This window comes from Bacillus rossius, chromosome 7 (genome assembly GCF_032445375.1).
Source record: "Bacillus rossius redtenbacheri isolate Brsri chromosome 7, Brsri_v3, whole genome shotgun sequence".
Lineage (NCBI taxonomy): Eukaryota > Metazoa > Arthropoda > Insecta > Phasmatodea > Bacillidae > Bacillus > Bacillus rossius.
The window spans coordinates 35,857,290-35,879,115 of record NC_086335.1 but is presented as its reverse complement, the minus strand read 5'-3'; the positions used below and the strand labels follow the sequence as shown (position 1 = coordinate 35,879,115).

The 21,826-nt window shown below is 39.8% G+C and overlaps 1 protein-coding gene across 1 annotated transcript in view; it reads right to left on the bottom strand.

Annotated features, from left to right (window-relative positions):
* LOC134533813 (proton-coupled zinc antiporter SLC30A1) overlaps window positions 1-18,724 on the bottom strand; it is a 136,378-nt gene extending 117,654 nt beyond the window's left edge. Inside the window, exon 1 of the mRNA XM_063371495.1 lies at window positions 18,494-18,724. The gene's annotated coding sequence lies outside the window, so the exon portion shown is untranslated. The remainder of the gene's footprint in view (window positions 1-18,493) is intronic.
* Between the last annotated feature and the right edge of the window lie 3,102 nt (window positions 18,725-21,826).

Below are 21,826 nucleotides of genomic sequence, written 5' to 3'. Positions count from 1 at the left end.
CGAGCACACCTATAAATTTGAATTATATCCTGAGGCCAGAAGAATCCACGAAATTTCCGGGTCTCTCGTTATAAGGAACGGCACTGATCCTCGCATTGGGCTTAGCTGGCCCCAGGGCAAGTTCTAGCGAAGGCGGAATGAAATGTTGACTTGCGATGTGGAAATAGCCCGACAAAAAAATCCTTCCCAACGCTCCCGTTTTCCGCGCCAAGATCTTCCCTTGGCAGAGTGGTCCCATGCGTAAATTTAATGAGAATCACATTTAAAAAAAGTTTATTCTTATATAAATAACTAACAATTACTACCACGAACCAGTTTTTTTTTCTTGTACAGCCTATCGGCAGCAATTTATAAACTATGCAACGAGATAATAAGGTCATTGGCAAAACACGATTAGTTGTTAACTTAACTCACCTAGCATGGACATCCCTTAGGGTGGTCCCTGGTCGGGTTCAAGAGCTCTTAAAGCGCGGGGGCGATAAGGGCGACACTGGCTCGCGCATCTCACGCAGTCTTCTGGTTGTAAAGCTGAATTTTCTTATTTATTTTAATTCTTCAGAAAATTTAACAACATTTGGCGTTGTAGATAATCATATTTGTGAATTAAATGCTAATTTTTACACGGGCAGTTTGTTAACTTTGACTAAAGAACAAGTTGATAAAAAAAATAACATTAAAAATTACTTTTTTTTCCGAAATAGGTTACCTAGAGCCAGGCTATTACAAAGGGCAGACTGTACACACAATAGTCATAACAACTTACAGACTAATATTTTTACAGAAGTACTTTCTCACAAAGTGGGACAGTATAACAATGTCAGTTGTCACTCGAAAGCTGTGTCTATTTAGAGCAAGTGAGTGTATAGTGAATGAGAACACAGATAGACATACAGTTATCTCGAGTTCTTTATCAGACGCCAAAAAATCCAACAGCAAACAAGTGCGAAGTTCATATTGCTTGCAGATAACTTATCAGATAATATAGGTGAGATACTTCTGCTTGCTCTTCCCCAGCAGACTACAATATCATCACAGGCTGATGACAAGAAACATAAGCTTAGCAGGACATAAAACTGCTCCAAAAGGAATTAACACGTACTTATTCCCACATAGTAAATGGCACACGCCTAATAAACCCTGTACGATTAACAGTTTTTGAATTGTATCGTGAAACATTTCAACTGGACAGTCATTCGTCAGCTAACGTGGTGATTGATGACTTTTCCCGACTTTTATTCAGTAGAATTCTAAGAACAAGAAAGTAAATAGTATTCTCATAGTTTGGTCCTTGGTGTTTAAAGGAATGTTTTGGAATTAATGAATATTTTGGCTGCGCATCATTGATTTACTGATTCTGTAACGCCAAAGAGATATGTATACTTTGAGACGGGCGTATCACGAAGCAATAATATTAGCTACTCCTTATAGATGTGTATAAAATTGGAAATGGTAGTGTAACAATAGAGAAATACAGCTACATAAATGGAACAAACACACCTTGATTATTAATTTAAAGTGTCTGTTGTATTCATAATTTTTCGACGAGTGCCTAAGGTGCCTTACAACCTCCAAGTTGTTTCAGCAAAGACGAAGCCTTATCTCTCGCACAGGCTTGTAGTGGGAACAACTCGGATATGATAAAATGTCCCATTTATAAACCGAAACAATGGTAAAACTCGAATCATTGCTTGAAAGCCATTAAACGATTTTCGATTAAAACAGTCTACAGCTAACGTCTGTAGTCGAGATCTGAGCGATTTTAACAACACGGAAAGCAGAAAGAACATCATTAATATCACATGCGCTCATAGAAAAATTTAACAAACTATAATTTAATCAATACAAAAAATATGACAAAAGTTTTCAAAAACGCATGTGGATATTTTTGTTTATAAAAAAGGCTACGTGTGTCATACGTACAGTAAGGCTGGCTTGCCCAGACGTGACGAAGCAAAGTACGGTACTAATCAATTTGATTAACCTGCAATGTTTTTGCTTAGATTTTACTTACCTGACTGCAAGCCGCCCTAAATAGCTCGGAGATAAGCAAAACTATCCCAAGTAGTAAACATTTCTTTGTAATTACTACCTATTCCCAAATGACAAAAATATATCTATATTTTTAATAGAATGCAATCGTTAGCGGTACAGGATATTTGACAGTAAGGTCTTACATAAAATCTTTAACATTTGATTACTGGATACTATTAAATTCTATATTTTAAAATGAAAAAAAGATACAAGAAAGTGAGCTTTTCCGTTGCTAGTAACTAGGCAGATTGATTTTTTGTGCACCAATTTTACAGCTCGATTATCGTAGATGATGTTTTAGAGAAAGAAATTACAAATACAAGAATAGCTAAAATGATAAATATTAAGCTGGTTTTGGAACACATTTATGTGCCAAACTTTGAAAACAAAACAAAAAAATACAGTTAATCACATCTTCGAGCTACTCGCTACAATACTTGAGCACTTAAAGCAAAATAGTTTACAAGAAAAATTCACTGTGAAATGTTTTGTTTGTGGCCAGCAATTCGATTATTTCACGAACAAAACCAATTAGTTTTAACGGAGTACGTAAAGTTGCAGATGCCAGGTAATAGATATCTTCATGTTCACTCAAGCGATGTTGTGAAATCAGTCATAGATAACCGTTTAATTTAAAACTGATACTTTTTATTTCACTACATAAACATTAGTTTTGTGGGAAGAGCAGCAAAGTTTCATTGCGCTGTTCCACGAAAAAACTCTTATTTTTGGTAGGCAGTGTTCAACATTTTACTACTGATACATTCACATAAATTGTTAAAATATTACAGGCTGCCATTCAACAGCCCATTTATAAAATAGCTTCATTCGTCTATGCATTGACGAACTGGAGAAAGAAAGATACCTACGCTTCAGCAGCATATCCGCGCGAGCGAAGACAGCGATAAGAGATAAGCAGAAGTGTGTTAGTAAATATTGCCCTGACCCATGACCCTGCACCACACAAACTATCTTGCGTGCATAACGGTCTGGAAAAACTGAGGCTGGTCGCGCAAGGCACACCATAGCCTCCCTTGTTGATAAGGCACTCGCCAACTTAGAAACTGGGGGCCACACAACGTGACTATTTCTGAAGTTAAGTAATCCATCGATGCGTGAGAACAATCATAGACTGTCTTTCCATAAGAACATTAATACAATTATAAATAAGAATTGAAGTGCCTGTCTGTGATTTTTATATATTAGATGTTAAATAATTGCCTGCTAGCAAATTAAATATCTAAAAAAATATAAAGTAGGAAAAAAAAAACTTTGTTTGTACGAAATGAACATGATTTAACTCAAAATCTGCGTATGCAATTGGCTTTAAATTCAAAGATATGTTGATAGCAAGAAACACAAATTCTATTTAGATTTTAGAGTTTAAAAAATGTGTCAATTGATTTTCACGTGTAATAAATAATTTCCATATTTGAGTCACTTAAATTAATAAGTTAATTACAAAATTAGTTCTAAGTATTTTTTCATTAGTTCAGCGTTGTCTTAAGTTGAGGGTAGTAAGTACATGATCAGGTATACGTAGCATGTTTTCCGAGTTTGTGATTTCACTTCATTGTTTGTGCTGGCTCCTGAACGCAAAACAAACAAAAAAAATTGTTAACAGGGAAGATTTTGTGTAACTAAAACTTAAGTAATTGTAGCTTAAACGTAATAGTAAACAATATCCGATCTTATTTTCATCTAAATAACTGTTTAATCATTATTTCCCTGCCAACCAAGTCGCGGGACGAGTTTTTTTTCCATAAAATCAATAAACCAGTAATACTCAATTAATATTTGCAAAGCATATGAACGTGGACACATGAACGCATAGACCACTAGGAAGGACAAAATGAAAACACGTAAAATTATTTGAATTATTTTAAATGATTAGGTTTTATTTCTTTACAGCCTATATCTAATTACTCTCGTAATTACAAAAAAAATCGATGTTTTTAGAATAGTCTATGCGTAGCCGGGCCGTGCTGGGTCGGGGCTATTTCGCTCCGCAGGGCTCCGCCCATTGTTTGTCTGTGGCGGTCCGTGCCGAGCCACGGAGTCCATCTCACAGGGACGTTTGGCCTGCACTATACTGGAATCCAGCCGTTCCCGACCCAGGGTCGCGCCCACGCTAAACGCCACGTAACGGGGTTAGGTCATCCGATTGGCAAGCGCAACACGAATTCCGTTGAGGTGAAAGCGGGAATGGCAATCCGGCCGAAGTGGTGGAAGCTGGCGTGTTTTTTTTTTGTTGTTGTCAAGGCTTCAGCTGTTATAACGCGTCGTTACGTGTACAAGTTGGTCAATTCAGGGGAAGGCCGTGCATGCGTTACTAGAAACAGGGTCGTGTATTTCGGGGCTAGTGGGGTGACAAGGGGGACCCCCCCCCCTCCAGAATTAAGAAGACTCTCACTGAAGGGGCCAGACTGCGCTTGCGAAAACCCGTGACTGTGAAACGTGGTTGATAAACGTAAACGTCAAAACTTATGTTTTATGGAAAACTTTTTGTTTATTTTAAAGTTTTCTGCTTGTTGAATGCAAATAAGCCAAAATACAGGCAGTTTACAACATACAAGCACCCCATCCAGAGATGACTTGTGTCTGTTAAAACTCACGCGCAAAACTCGCCCCCCCCCCCCCCAACCCAAAATCGAAATCCACCAGAGGTAGCTGAAACGGTGAGTCACAGCAACACCAAGCCGAAGCTACAACCACTCTAGCGAACTCCATGCAACAGACACCATAGGTGAGGTGACATGCAGCAACAAACCCAATGCAAAATCAAAACAAGGAGAGTACCAAAACTAAAAGCCAAACAAACTGAAGCATTATTAAAATGAAGACACTACACAACAGCTAGAAGAAATGTGACAGTCACAAGAATGTAATAATTTAGAAACATTAACTGTCAAAGTTAGATAAATTATACAGTGTAGACTGTGTCTACAAAAAAATTATTAAGTACCTTTACCATCAAGAAGTTTCGCTGAAAATACCTAAAATAAAATACGATAATAAAATGGAACATGAAACGTATGTCAACATATGTGACATGGACACTGAAAAAGAGCGTGAAGATTAGAAAAAACTTAATGTTTATAAAATACGTAGGCTTAAAAATTACAGCTTGGCTGCTGTGTAGAAAATCAGTGGATGAAAGCAAATAGATTTTATTTGGTTTAAAACCACCATCTTAGTGCTAGTTTGGAAACGTGTAGGAAATCATCCACACACATACAAATTAATTAAAAATCTTTCTTCAAATACTGGAATAATAACATCTCTATCGGATATCACAGAAATGTAAAACAAAGTTATTCACATTAATGGGTGATTCAATATTTAAGAAAGTGTGTTACAACACCAAAAATTCACATGGGCATGTTTGCCATAAAATTAAATTAATCGACTGGGAATAATAGTATCCTTGATAAAATTAAAACATCCTAAAGGAATTAAAATTAAACTTAACCACCGAATATATCATGGAAATTAAAATGACATTCACGTCCAAATGATGAAAAGTATAAAATACCTTAATTAATGAATATAAATCAGAAGACTCTATACAAAAAAACGAAACACGAGATTGAAAAAAACTATCGTACCTTACTTATGAATGAAATATATATTTTTTAATTTTAATCACTCCACAAAACATATTAGTATGTCAAAATGAAACGATAAGTGGCTTCTTAAAAAATGCCCAAATACATGGCTTAACACGAGTTAAATAAAACAAAGTCCCGTTTAAACAGACGTGTGTTTGTTTACAAACACCTGGCTGCATTGCTACGCAACGAATGCTGGGAGCAAGCAAAGGAGTGGGGAGAGAGTGGCGTAACTGCGCGAGGAATGCTGGGAGATAACCAGGTGACCTGAAGGACACGGCGCAACAGCCAGCTGCTGGCCATAAAAAAAATTATATCTCGGACAACGAGCGAAAAGATGTTACGTTAAACGTAAACAAAAGCTAAATTAATTACTTGAATGCCTGTAAACAAGGGCAGGTGCGACAGAATACGAAAACAAATAACAAAACTTACTATCACGTAAAAAAATGGAACTGCAATTCTACTTAATTTCACAGATGTGAGGTACGATAAAAAACAACTCTCATAAAAGACTGTGTCTGAAAATTAAGAGAACTCAGATGAGCACGGTGGTTGCGTCTGGCGCGAAGGATTCACTCTGTAGCGTCACGGCGGTAGCCGAGGGACGCGGGAAACATCGTGTATCAGTGCGCAGGGAGCCGAAAGAAGTGCGAGGGTTCGAGGCAGGTCAAACGTGGAAGTATTAGGGCCAGAGGAGGGAAAACATTAACTTCACAAGAAGTAGTCCGCGTAAGGGTAAAAGTGGGCAGGTCAGGACGCAGGATTCTGGCGCCGGGCACGGGGAAAGATTTTTGCGCGAGTAAAGCACCGCGCTGAAAGAATAATGGGGGAGAGGGTGTTAGCGTGGCGTGATACGCTTTTGCACGGGATACACGAGATGCTGTGAACAGCACTAAAAAACAAGAACACCGCCGCTTGGTGACAGGATGCTGAAGACGCCGAGCCGAGAGGCTTGGGAAAACTGTATAACTTAAAATAAAATTCCCTTAAATAAATCTGAAATAATAACTTAAATATATATAACAAATTAAATGCCACAAATCACCCAAAAGTGGCACACTGTGCATTACAACATAGGGGTACTGCGTAAAGCCATTTCTTTTTTTTAGGCTGGTAATATACACCATGTCGATAGGACACCCGAAACACTGGTTGAAGTGTAGTGTTGGCGTTGTGGAAACAGTTTTAAAGAACTGTAATCTTTTTCATACTTATAAATAGAGATACGGAAATTCCGCGCATTCATTTAGTCACAAGTTAGAATGAAAACCTTCACACTCTCGCACTGTGTTCATGATTGGACCGCAGTTATTTGGACACGACCCTCTACGACCGTGAACAAACGATGCCCAGATAGGAGAGAATTAAGCAAATCAGGTAGTGACAGTTAAGAACGAAAAAATTCTTGCTAAGAAATCAACCAATGGGAAAGCAAGAATGGGTTAAGCACACCTATGACTTTGAATTCTATCCTGAGGCCAGAGGAATCCCCAAACATTTCCGGTTGTGTACTTATGAATGATAATCAGCCATGATCAAACTCCATTTTCGCAATGTTTTTGGTGTTGAAATATGGCGATTGTAAGGTATAATCTCACTTACAACAACGTTACAACATTCAATCTCCTCAAATCCGTAAGTCGAATGTATTATATTTTTTTAACCACCAATCATGGAATGGTCTTGGGCAGAACGTATCGTTAGGGGCAGGTATTTTTCGCGAAAAGATCTGAACACTTATTAGACTGCAACAAGGTACACCCGCACCAGCGCATTCTTCCTTGTTATTGGCGGCCGTTTGCGAGAGAAGTCGTTGACTTATTTGACCGAGCCACTCAGGACGCGTTTACTTCCGCACTGAATCACTGTGATTGGCGTTGTTACAATCGATATGTACCTGGGAGAAACTCACCCAATCACGAAACACAGACGGTGCTACAGTGTTTTAACTTTCATCTAGTCTCGAAATCTTTTCGCGAAATCTGCATGCCCCTACGTATCGTCCATATAAAGGTTGAGGACGGATGGGGTTGAATGTGGTTTGGTGGATCAGCAACGGAACGCTCTGTCAGGAGAAAATGGAACTCTCAGATGTAATAACACCGACTTACGGGGACCCATCCTAATTACTTAATGTACCAATAATTTACACCCCGCAATTTAAAATCGTTACGAGTGGGGGAAAATGGGCTCGTAAGGGTAGCCCAATTAATTTTATACACTTTTATTTACTACTATAATTTATTGCACTAATTAAATCCCCTCACTTAATGTCTGTTCACAGATCACTAAGTATCTGTCAAGTCCACGCTCTTCGCTGGAGCTAGGCTCGACAGTGGTTCGCCCCTTACCACGCACCTGTCCGCACACACACACACACACACACACACACACACACACTCGCACGGCCCCATCTCGCCGAACTCGCACTTCACTCCATTAGCCCGTCGGAACTCCCGCAGAAACCGGCGTCACCGCTTTTATACCCGTTGGCCGTCCTTCTGGAACCGCCTGCAGTGGTTGTGATGCGTCGCGTCATTCTAGGGCCGACCCGACGCTCGAAGCATCCAGAACAGCGGCGCGTAATTCACGCTACTACACGCAGCGGCCTCTGAAAGCCCGCGGCATTCCAAGGTCGCTAAGGGATAGATGAAAAAGCAGAGGGAGGAGGGCACCGGGGTTGCGAAGCCGGGCCTCTCTAATCCCCGAAGGTATGCACGCGTGACGTCAGTGGCCATGCGGGGCCGCCAGGTACCTTGCTTCCCGCGCTCTTAATAATATATATATATATATATATAAAGACTGTACACGTTACGGTGGTCATAAATACGTACAAACATGATTTTCCCATATCACATAGCTGGGAAGGTTTCCAATAAATTCTGTTAGCAAAAGACTCGTAATTTTCGTCTCTCCATTAGAAATCTCAAAACTCAAACGAGGCCCACTTGTGCCTGAGACACAATGGTTTTGCCAGCCCTCCCTCCCTCCCTCCCCCCTACACAGCCGACTCATCCGACCCTCCACCCTTCCACAAATTCGACGATCCTGACGTCAACAAAACCTTTATCAATGTGTGAATTTCCTTTAGCAGTACACGACGGCCTTGCAAACCACGTATCACGTATCGAATCACCAGAGTAAGTTACTCATAAACGTTCAAATATTGTGTCGCCCCACTACACTTCTCACCCCACCGTAACGTATAACTTGAGTTATTACCGGCGGAATACTCCTGCTGTCACATCACACAAAGCAAAAGAGAAAAAAAAAACTTATTAAATAATATTTTACTACAAGGATATATCCTCTGAACACAATATAGTGCAGTCCCACAACTTTTCCTGTAAGAGAAATAAACGAATTTCCCGGATAAAACATTTTACTTTTTTTTTCCTGTTTTGTGCATAAGTGTAGCACTGAAGTGATGAAAATGTGCTCTATTTCTGAGTTGTGATTAGCTTCAAATTAATAAAGCATACATATTCATGAATTAGATTACATTCTTTCACTACCTTAATAGTGAAATTTCGCCTAGTTTTATTTAGTTTGCAGAATATTTTACAAACTTAAATGTTATCATCGTAATCCCTTCAGTGATATCCGTCTCCATTTTTTTTTCTTTATTAATCTATTAAATGTAGGCTACATACATTTTACTTTGAACGACTTATTTTATTCGGCAACGCAGGGTGTTTTATTTTAGCAAAATTTTAATTTTAGAATTAAAAACAAAAGAAAACCTTGTAAAAAAAGCATAGCTGGATTGTATGCTTTCAGTAATGGTAACTATTATTTGGAATTTTGCGTTAACATCTTCCAAGCAAACATATATGGCAGTTAGTCTGAATAATAAATATTATAAACTTTGCGATGACAAAACTGCATTACTAAAATAACACAATCTGCGTATAAAATTTTTCTGCTTAAAACATATTTTCCTTCCTTTTACATAGAATTATAACAAGGTTATACTTGAAGTGTTTATATGTTCTGTCTGTCCTCACCCACATTGTATAGTTATTACATTTACTTGTCATTGAAATTGACTTCGGCCAATTCCTACAGATCATTGGGAATCATAGCGATTGCAAATTCCGTCATTAGCCATTTTATTTTCGTTCCGTGGGCATATAATTTTTTAGTAATTCCTATGGACAAGTAACTTTATACGCATGTAATATTATGTTTCTTTTTACATATTTTATAGCAAATAAGGTAATTTCAATTCCCTGTTTAGCTCTTAAAGGGATTTATTACGGATGGTTCACCATTTAATTAATGTAAATACCGGATTTCTTTTATATGTTACTTCTTTTTTTCCAAAGGTTAATTTTAATTTTTTTGTTTATTTTTTAAAGGTGATTCTCCTACGCATGGTTACGATTTTTTGCAGATTTTATTGCCAGACTCCAACTACGCGTTAAACAAACTTTTAACAAATAACTGATGATGTGTAGCACGCACATTTGGTGACAAAACCGGCAAAAGAGCCATAATATGCAATGCTTTTGCAGTAAAACATTTGTATAAAAGTCATAAGATAAAAATATGACACAAATACAACAATCTATCATGGCACATGAGGTCTTGTCTGACGTGTTTTGTCTGAATTTCGACGATTCTCAAAAGTAGTACCAAAAGTTATACGTATCATTCCACCACTTTTGTTCTGCAAAAGTGTTAGAGTAGTTAATTAACTTGATTGTCTGTGTTCGTAAACTTTGCAAGGAATAGTTGGGGCATTAGTGTTACTGGCAATCCTTTTGACGACTGTTAAATTTGAGACAACAAGCAAGTTAAATGACACAAGCTATCGGTAGGGACAAGATATTGCTGTTTTATTTTTAGGCCAGTCTAATTTTTAAAACAAAAGATCCTTTTTATGGTTTTCATTCTCACACATTGTCTTAGTTCAAAAAAATAGTGTGTAATATATATACGTATAAATATACGTATGAACCTAAAATATTTGTTAATACTTATTTCACCAAAATAGACTCATTTCGACTGACAGTATGCACGTATACAATAAAATCATTATTGATAAGCATGTTTTTTTATACAACTACAAATGTCAATAATGTAAAAAAAAAACGTTACAAATGAGATGAAAGATCAAACAACATAATATGATTTTTTTTACATTCCATGTAGTTCATACATTTTGGTAAAAAAATTCATGTGATTATTAATAACTTTTTGGGAATGTTCCATACTGAACGATAACGTTTTATGTAATGTTAACATGAATTAAGATTTTTTTTTTTTAATTTGCTGGTTGATTTCAGGTACTAGGTTAAATTCTGGTGCTGAGTGGTGTATTTACGTGTGTTTCGGTGTTAACCGTCGTATGCGTGTTTCAACGGTGTTATTTCGGTTTTTTTTAAATCTGAAATTCGCCGCACAATCTTATCCCTAGCGATGGGCTACTTCCCGAGGACGGCGACTCGCTCGTCTGGGCCGCCGCCGGTCTGGGTCACGCGTGGGAACTAGCACCCCTGCCCCCCTCGTCAATTCCCGCGGCAGGTTCCCAGGACGAGCCGGCTAGCAGGACCTGTGATCTAACGGCACCATCTCGTCCTCGCCGTCGGTCCAAGGTCGCCAGGGAGAAAGTCCACATCCCAACCCTCGACGCCATTTCCATCGAGTAACGATATCGACCTTGCGTCGTCACAGCTGATCTTTATACTTCTGAGGGCGCCGCCTGCCCGGTCCTACACAACAATTTTAAAATTGAAAATTGGAAATAAGACTTTTTATAAAAATATACCATTCATATTAAACGTTAGGTTTATTTTGAAAACAATAAGAAAAAGTAAATCCTTAATGAAATCATATTTTTTATGAATAAAAATTCATATATATGTTTTACGCAAACTAATATAGCACATTTTGGTGCAACAAGTTCGCACTTGCGAGTAATTATAAGCCTACGCGGCGTGGTGTGGCAACACTGAGTGCGGACCAGAATGGCGGTGGCAGTACTGTCACAACAAAACATTTCTTTATTCGCATATTTATTTTAAAAAATTGGTTAAGTTGTTTCCTTAAAATTAAAATGTTGTAAGAGTCAAAATAATTATATTAAGAAATTATAATCACATTTTCTTCACAAGTAACATTATTAAAAATGTATTTATTACTCAGCTCTGAATATGAATGACATTCTGATGTTGGTACAGGCGGAATCCTTAGTGTACAATAAGCACATCTGAGATCCTGTCTAGTGACAGCTGCCTGCTCTCTCCTACCTTTGAATATATATACTGTATAGAAGTCGCCAACCCAGGTTAAAATTTCTAATACGGTTTTGAGGTAGTTGGTTAATTCACCGCCGCAATCGCCACCATCTCTAGGGCATCGACTTGTGGTGGTCCCTAGCGGACAAGTGTCGAACTCTTCAAACACCCCTTCCCCCTCCTGTTGAACGACGTTGAGCTGCAGTGAATGATGGATGAGGGGTGCGTGGAATGACAGCGGGCGACAGCGCTGCGCTCTAACGTGTAAATAACAACTAAGACGATACAGGGCGTTACGGCAGCGCACTGCAGCGGTGAAGTTCCCAAGCTGCTCATCATACGCTTCTGAAAAACGTAGAGTAAATCATATCCACTCGCGACTTCTATACAGTATATATATTCAAAGCTCCTACACAGCACACACGACCAGTCCGCCCACTAGCGCCGCTCTCGAATCAGTGGCCAATTGCAAAACTTCACAAAAAAAAAAACTCACACGTGAACCTATACCTAATGTCCTTCTAAAATATACTAGTGAAAGAAAGGTAGCAAATCCTATAAATATACACATCTAAAATATAACTTAAAAACAAACACTAAAACATAATACGTCATTCTAATCCGGTTGAAAAATTCTCAAAGTTTCTGGAGTACGTGTTACCAACTTCACACCTTTGTTCTTGCAACATATTTTCAATACCACTGTCATATCCGGGCAGAACTATATAATGTTGTTTAGAAAAAAAATTACATTCTTAAAAACCAAACTCATTTAAATATATGTGATAAACCACTACGCAAACATTAAGTGATCTAAAATACATAAGTACATGTTTTAAGGCTTTAAAAAAAGTTTGAAAGTAACTGAGAGCAGCTGTCTGATACTCCACAGTATGTGTGCACGTGTAGGTAGCGCCCTTAATACACACAAAAAACAACGTTATAATTAGAGCGCGCGTGTGTGTGTGTTTGGAAGAAGAAAACCTGAAACATACTGGCCCGATTTCAAAAATCCTTTCAATGTTATAAACCTACGTTACTTCAAATTAACATTGGCTTAATGTATTTTAAAATTTTGTTGTTTCCATTAGATATAACAATATTTATAGATAAAACTGAAGGGAAAAAAACCCACCGAATACCATTTAGTAGATTACAAGGTGTTTATTGTGTAACAAATATCTACGGCAACGTCAGCTGTGTTTCCTCATACCGGTGCGGGAAATGTCGTTCTGTATCCCGACTGTTCAAATGACAGCAGGTAAAGAACGGCGATATATACTTCGAGTATGCGAGCCATCTGATGGGATTATCGACAAAACAGTCGCGATCATATCCGAGGCGACAACATCGAATGACTGCTCCAAATTCGTCGCGAGCAGACTGTCTGATGGCTGCAGTGTTCTGCGTTCGCGCTAGTATTTAAAAATAATCGTATTGTGTGTACAGCGGACTAGTTGAATATGCTTTTTCACTGTTACTTTATTTGAGTAAATATTCACTTGTATAGTATTTTGATTGATTTTTCCTGAGTATGGTTTTGTATGCAGATCGACTAGTAGGTACGTATGTATGTTTAGAACAAGCAGGAATTCCCTATTTTATATAATCCTTTTTTTGAAGGAGAATCACGAAATAATTTGATTTCAAGAATAATGCGGGAAGAAACGAAGTAACGAAAATACCTCATTAAGCTGTTGCAAGGACAGGGAGTTAACATATCGCGAGGCATCACGTGTCACGACATATCGGGTCGCATCTTGTCTGATTGTATCCGATAGCCTTATAGCAACTAGTGCTGTACTTGCTGATCGCCCGTGCGAGGTGTCTGTTTCGATCATGCTCAAGTTCTGCAAACCGAGGCACAGAGAGAGAAGGTAAACCGTCTATGCGGTGCTAAGAAGAGTGCTGAGGTGCAGTAATAACACAGCAAAGATAAAAGATTGTCCATCCAGAGGACCGAGAAACCTGAGATTCACTTACATCGAGGTGTGGGGTTATGCAGCCACCCGCACCATCCAGCGACTCCAGGTCGCACAAAACCAAGCCCTGCGACTCATCACTGGCATGAATCGATACACACGCATTCGAACTCTGCACAGACTTACAAACATGCACCTCATCTCACAGATGGTTCTCAATAGGAACATAAAATTCTACAACACTGCCAGGGCGCACAGAAACGCCCTAATTCGAGAACTGGGGGGCTACGACCCGGAGGAGGTCGTTAGCTACAAACGCCCACGTCTCGCAGCACCCTGAGCGCACCACGGAGACTGGCGGGACTCGTGCGCTGGCTGCTCACGGCTCCCGGCCGTGGGGACTCGGTGCGGGGGTCGAGCCACGCACCACAGACTCCGGGACCAACCCCGCACTCACGCCTGAAAGAGAGGGAAGGGGATACGCAACACCACCGACCCACAGATCGTTCCACAGCCAATAGACTCAGTGCACGCTGCCCGAGGAGCTCCGCACTGCGGGTCAAAAGTGTGCGGCCACAGGAGGTCGACAAAGGCAAATCTAAGAGGACGCAGTCGTTAAAGGTGCCTCGAAGAGCGAGCAGGGCAGGCGGGCGCGGCGTTCAACACGCCGCGGCTGTACTGGCGCCTGCGCGCGCCCGCGGTGCGACAGTCGCGAGTTCTCTCGGGGGCTCCAAGCCGGTAGTGCAAGGCGAGACAGGAACATCTGGGGTCACCGGTGTGCGAACCCTCGACTCTGGCATTGACCGCAACGAGTGCAGGGGGAGGCGGGACGGTGGTGCCTACTCTAACCTCTCGTATCGGGAAACCCGGCCGCGAGTCTGTGCGCTACAGCGGCGAGCCAGAGCACTGGCTGTGCTACCACATGGCCGGCGGTCTCCTGGAGCGTGCGAGGGACTCGAGTGGCGGCCTGTCGCGGGGAGAGCTCCCAGTGGTCGTATTGGGCGGGGCTGTCGCCCTGTGCAGTGTGTCACTTCACTCATCTCCACAATAATTCACATCAGTAGCGGGAAGCATACCTGGAAGCAGGGGCTGGGCCTTTCACTCCCGCGCGCCGAAACCGATCATCAACATCATCATCACATTCTGAGAGCCCAGAAATGAAAGACTCAAAAGTAAAAGAAAAAGAAAAAGAAAAGAGGAAGGAAGGGAGAGAGAGGGGGAAAAAGAGGGAAAAAATCTAAAATGACAAAACTACACAATCTTTCAACGCTGACACACATACACGCTCTCTGCATATCCAGGCTGTTAACTCTGGCAACTAGAGCACCGGGCAGGCAGTATGACTGAAACTGCTCACATTGGGACTCGAACCCGTTTCTAAAGCTCATTCTTTTTTTTCTTTTTTTTCTCTCTCTCCCCACTTTCTTATCCACAAATAGCCCTCAGCAGGGGGTAGGTTTTTAAAGCCCCGACCGCCCCCACCAAAGGATACAAGTTAAACAACACTATAGAAGTAACTCAGCATCATATTTTCACAGACATCCACACATAAACTCTATTTTAAAACAAGAGGTAGTGGGCGGCAATCCGCGGCCTGGAACTCTTCGCGGGCCCTTGGTTCGATGCTTTGTTCTGGCATACGGACCACGAGGCCCGCAACTGCTATGATGACAATACAGTTTGCGGCACACTGTGTCGCAGTGTTGTCTGATAAGCAAACAGTCTGAGCACTTACAAGTAGTCAGAAGCCCGAATAAACCGCGTTCGTGCACCTTCAAATTTTTTTTTGTACTGATGCAAGATTAGGTTCGTTACATTCAATTTTCACAGGAAATTGTTCTTTTTTTTTTACTTGTAGGGTAGATTTTTGCACGTCTAGGAGATCGCACTAAAATGAAAAATTAGTTAAGTTAGGCTAGTTACATAAATAATACGTAAAATCGTTGTTAAAATATTTAAAGTTACAGCAAAAATTTGTTTGTTTTTTTTCCTCGGGGGATATTGGTTTTTAAACATCTAGGTGATTATAACTTATATGAAAGGTTGTTTAGATTATGTCAGCAATATTTAAAAAAATACTCTTAAATCGAAAGAAAAAATGCGAACAAGTCTTTCAGTACTCGCTAGATATGTGTAATATATAACCTCGATAACGAGCAAATTAATGTTTTCTCATGTCACAAAAACCCTTATAATAATACCAAACTCAGGCACGACGTTTAGCATAAAATTCTTAATAATAATGCCGAGCGTGATAAATATACGTGAAATGTGTTTTCAATTACATTTCTTGACACATAGTTTCCACACCCACAGCTAGAATTCACTGTCGAAACAGCTACGTCGACTGTTGAATCATTCAATTTTCAGACATAAATTTTAAACTATTTAATGAAACGGCTCCGATAAAATGAAGAAGAAAAAAACTTAAAAAAATACTAAACCCCAGCTTCGGGCCTGATTTTCGAAAAATTAATTTTATTTAAATATTGCCATTATGTTGAAATTCATTAAACAGTTAATACTATAAAGTTTCCCTTTGGCTTTTTGAACTTTGGTTCTACCGCCATCCGCCACAGATGGCAGCACCGTGGTAACACATTTCCGTTCCATGCGATTTCCGTCGAATTCACAAAATTACTCCCACAAAATGTCGTGCACCGAGAGCTCAGATGTTACACTCACAAAAAAATTATCCCGCAAAATGGTGTGTTTTTTTTTTGTATCTCAACCACGAAGTTTCACGAACGAGAGGGGAACTTCGGAAATGTCCGGAACTAGCTACCAGTTCAGTGAATGTTAGGCTCCACCACTCGACCAGTGACCTTTGCAGTGAGGTGTAACGGGCAACCGCCCACGGACGCTGACAATGAAAATTGTATGTGAAATCAAAGGGCAACGCTTCGGAAAAAAATTATTTGTCTCTTTTGCAACCACGATAATAAATATTTTAGATTAAAAAAAAAGATAAACAAGTTTGCAGTCACAACATTAACATTAGGTTTGTTTGTTTGGCGGTAAATTTGTTCTGCCTAAGTAAAGCACTTATTTAAAGTATGAGTTAAAACAAGTTAAATAATTACATTCGTATGAAAACATGAAGTTTAGAATATTTATCGAAGGATATTTGACCTTGACGTTACCAAATTTCCTAACATCGCAGACACAAGAGAAAAAAAAAGGGGGGGGGGGCGAATTAATTTCGCATAAGTTGTGTTAGGCAAATCGGACCATTTCAAATCATCCAAAGCAGGTGCGGAATAAATACAAGATATTAACTTGAAGTTGACAAATATTTGTTTTTAAACGCCTTCAAGTTTCATAGCTGTCACGAAGGAAAAAAAAACTAACCTGGACTAGTACCAGTTTCAGGTATCCTTCGTCTACTGTAAGGAACATCATTGACTGATATAAGCATTCATGTATGCATTTTAAATTTGTTTACACTATATCACAATTAGGTGATGAGCATTCTTAACTGTAGCATAGGGAGATAAATTATATCAAGAACAACTTTGCATTGTTATTTGAGTGATGCGTTGCAGTAGGATACGGAGGTTATACAACAAACCCCCCCCCCCCCCCAACCACCCTGAAGTTTTTTTAAAGAAGGATGCTAGATATGGGGGTGAAGAAAGAATGTTATATTGGGTGACGCAAGGTGAGTTGTTACCACACCTGGAATCAGAAACCACAAATGCAGTCATGCGTGTTGAGAATAATAATGTAACTGTCCAAATCCCTTGTTGACTAAATTTTATGAGTACAAAATTATTATTTTTTAATCCCCTCCCGGATTAAATTCCTGTATCCGCCACTGGTGCGTTGTGTTGCAAATGAGTTCACCACACCGAATAAGAGTTGTATTAACTGGCGCGCAGGTGGTAAGAATAGCCTCGATTGGCCGTTCCACTCCTGGCAGATCTTAAAATAGCTGAACAGTCGGTTGCATTTCTTAACAACGTGTGGATGGGGTGCATTCAAGAAAATAAATATGTACCTTTAAAAAAAATGTAGAGCGCAGTAACGCAGTGATAATACACTGATCCACCACGCCGAACTACTAGGGTTCGAATCCTAATTCGCCCATCCAGAAATCAGTTAATCGAAAATTTTTCAGTTAAATTCTGGGATAGCTCTTTTCTAAAGGCCATGGATAAGTCCTTTCCTTATACACATTACTTCTCGTTTCTAAAGACCTTATTTTCAATTACTTCTCGTTTCTAAAGACCTTATTTTCAATGCAACATAGTTATTTTATTTAAAGGAGAAAAAATAATTAACACTTTCAACTTAGACTGTTAAAAAATTCTACAAGAAATTCTGACGTTGTGGTCTTCGATCTAAAGATGATGTAGTTAGTTAAGTCCAGCGATAGCAACGTATTTATTTTAAATGCTGATACAAATGTCACGATCCTGGATACCTAACATTTTTTTTAAAATAAAAAATTTGCCTGTTTATGTTAAAATGTATGGCTGTAATTTCTTAGTACATAAAATTAAATTGGAATGGGAAAAAAAAATGTCATGACATATTAAAATTATTATTTTAACACTTAATTCATATAACAGTATTGCACAGAGTAGAGAAAACTCTTGCTTAGAAGGTTGTGTTTCGCGCTTTTGCCCGAGTGTGTTTGTTTACAGTGGCCTATTCGACTGAAGTGCAACTAGTCACTCACGTGCTCGGGGTGTATGCGCAGATCTTGGCAGAAGAGTTTTTTCCCGCGCAGCCGACGGCCGCGTCATGTGGCGGCGCGGAGCATAACTTCCCGCTGCACGCACGCACACCTGTTACCCCTCACAACAACAAAAACAACAACAACGTGTCAGAGCACACGCGCCGACGCGACTGCACAGGTCGCGGACACACAGCACCCATGCGTTGGCCTCGTCGCCGAACGCATGACTGTAGGTGGTGCGGGCGAGACTAGAAAGCTGGACCCGCCGCGGAGGTGGCGAGCGTGCGAGCGCCGCAACTGGTGTCGCCATCTGTGACCGGCCGTCGGAACTACGTGCAGCGCTCCATTGCAAACACAAGCGAGCCATTTTACGCGGGAGACAGACGAGTGCGTTGGCTTGTGGCTGATCACTTTAATAAACTGACAGTATAATGTATAAGCCTATTATTATCTTGAGTGGATCCAGCTATCGTTTCTCACGTTTTGCCTCCAGAACTGTTAAAATCAGCTGTTATAAACACAAGTTTGTGTTAGTTTTCAAATTAATTGCACTCCAATAATTACTATGCGCAGCGAAATATTATATATATATATTAGTTAGTAATATCAAAATTAGTATTGAAACCTTGTAATTGAAAGTGAAACGAATATTTGTACCTTAATATACGCGACATCTATCAAACGCCATGACACATTTTTTTTTAATGCGCAGCTTGCGCATTCGTTCTATATCCATTCTAAGTCCATGGCGTCGAGTAAATAAATAATATAGACCTATTCTTGTCTGCGAAAGAAACCAGAGGCATAGGCGTACCCAGGGGGGGTGTTTTGGGGGTTCAACCCCCCCCCCCCCCGAAATAAGGCAAGAAAATTATGAACACTCATGTCATTCGAGCTCAATTTCTAAACACAGAGCAACGAGAGAAATAACGTCAACAAGCCTCCCAATTGGTGAGTAAACGTAAACAAATTTGAATTGCAGTGGTTGGTTCATGATAGGTCAGTCTAAATTCTCAAATCGCTGTGATTGGTCTATGGAATAATCAGTTCAACTTTACTTTGATTATGTTTTAGATTTGCTTAGTAGAATGGGGCATTGAGTAACAGTAGTGGTTGCGACCTAATTTCATACAAAACTCTATAAAACTATTAAAACGGGAGGGGGGGGGGATGGGACGTTTTTTGGTCGTTTTGTCAAGTCGAGTACTTTCATGTACATCTGTACGTATAACACGAAGAAAAAAGTTCGATTATCGCAAGGTGCGTAATTTTAAACGACTGTTACAAACATTGAAAAGCTGAAATGTAAATTTCTCGCCTCAGATGAAAGGGACCTCGTTGAGTGCAACGTGGTGTGAAGTTGTGTTTGAGTCAGTAGCTTAATGGCCTCAACTCAATGTGTAGGGGTTTTTAGCGAATATTGTAATAGAACAATATAATTTTATGTATATATAATATACTAGCCGCCCGACCCAGCTTCGCACGGCTATACTAATAGGGAAAAAATGAGACTAAATATCCCATTTACAGTAATAATAAATGAAATAAAATGCAATTAATTTCGACAAAAATTTCTTACAATCCTTTGTAATGTACCGGAGAGAAAACTAGTAGCACCGATGATTTCCCGATTCTCAAGCACGCAACGTACAACCTTTGAATATATATACTGTATAGAAGTCGCCAGCCCAGGTTAAAATTTCTAATACGGTTTTGAGGTAGTTGGTTAATTCACCGCCGCAATCGCCACCATCTCTAGGGCATCGACTTGTGGTGGTCCCTAGCAGACAAGTGTCGAACTCTTCAAACACCCCTTCCCCCTCCCGTTGAACGACCTTGAGCTGCAGTGAATGATTGGTGGGGGGTGCGGGGAATGACAGCGGGCGACAGTGCTGCACTCTAACGTGTAAATAACAACTAAGACGATACAGGGTGTTACGGCAGCGCACTGCAGCGGTGAAGTTCCCAAGCTGCTCATCATACGTTCCTGAAAAACGTAGAGTAAATACTATCCACTCGCGACTTCTATACAGTATATATATTCAAAGGTACAACTGATGTACCCGTACTTCGCTACGGCAGTCTACAGGCAGAACACTTGCGCCGCTCATTATACATGCCCCTCCTTGTGGGTACGCCACTGCTGCACCTCGAATGAAAAAAATCAAAGCAATGCTCGTTGCCATGGAGATGCAGAAGGCATAAACAATGCAAGAACCCGCTGTCCCACTGTTGCCCTGGCTTAACCACACATGGGAGTTGATTTTCGGAAAACGTCATCCTGCATAACATGAGGAACATTACTGTCAAGTTCAAGTCTGGAGGATATAAAATTGAAAATTTTTGATATTTAAAGTCCCCGTAAAATTTTAACGGTGATGAGGACTGCATTAACAGTGAATTAGTTTTTGCCATAGAGACGAATGAAGCATCAACAAAGCAACTGCCGTTGCCATGGTGATTTTCTACCAAAAACTGGAATTTTGATATTTTACACCCCCAAAACTCCCTTTGGGAGCTGATTTTCGGAAAATCATATCTTAGTTAGCGTCTACATACATCACAAAATTAGTAACTATGCTAAGTTTCAATCGGTTGAAAGATTTCAAGTCAATCGTAATGAGTCAGTCAGTGGTATTTCGCAAAAATATATTTTTAAATTTAAATAATTTTACATAAAATAATAATTAAATCTATACAGAAATATCCCTTGAATTTAAAAAAAAATAGATCTAACCGATGCCCGTTGCCATGAAGACGCAGAAGGCATAAACAATGCAAAATCCCGTTGTCATGGAGATGGAGTACCCACTGTTGCCAATGCTTAACCACCCTTGGGAGCTGATTTTCGGTAAACGCTGTCATTAATCGAAATAAAATGTAGCCTATACATAAAGTTTGACTAAGTTACAAATATTTGTGCGAAATTTCATTAAAATCAATGCAGTAGTTTCAGAAATTAGCCTGGACAAACATCGTAACACGAGATTTTTATATATAAAGATTTAATTCTGTATTGCTACACTTAAATTGTAATGCCTGAATTAAAACAGCCCGTCGCATCCGTCCGTCATCCGTTCGTCCGTCAGCCGGCAAACGATATACAACTTCACTTCACTGCTTGGATTTTGGTCTTGAGCGGTATCCGTTTAGCCATAAATAGCAATTTCATTATTCTTTTTCATCATCTTTTATCGCAAGTGTATATTTTGAATAAGTCTCAATTTTACTCCCATGTCTTACCCGGGACTCGAACCCAGAACCTCTCCCACCATAAGCCGGTGTGCATCCGACTACACTACGGAGGTCGGCTGGCGATTTACAACACTCCGT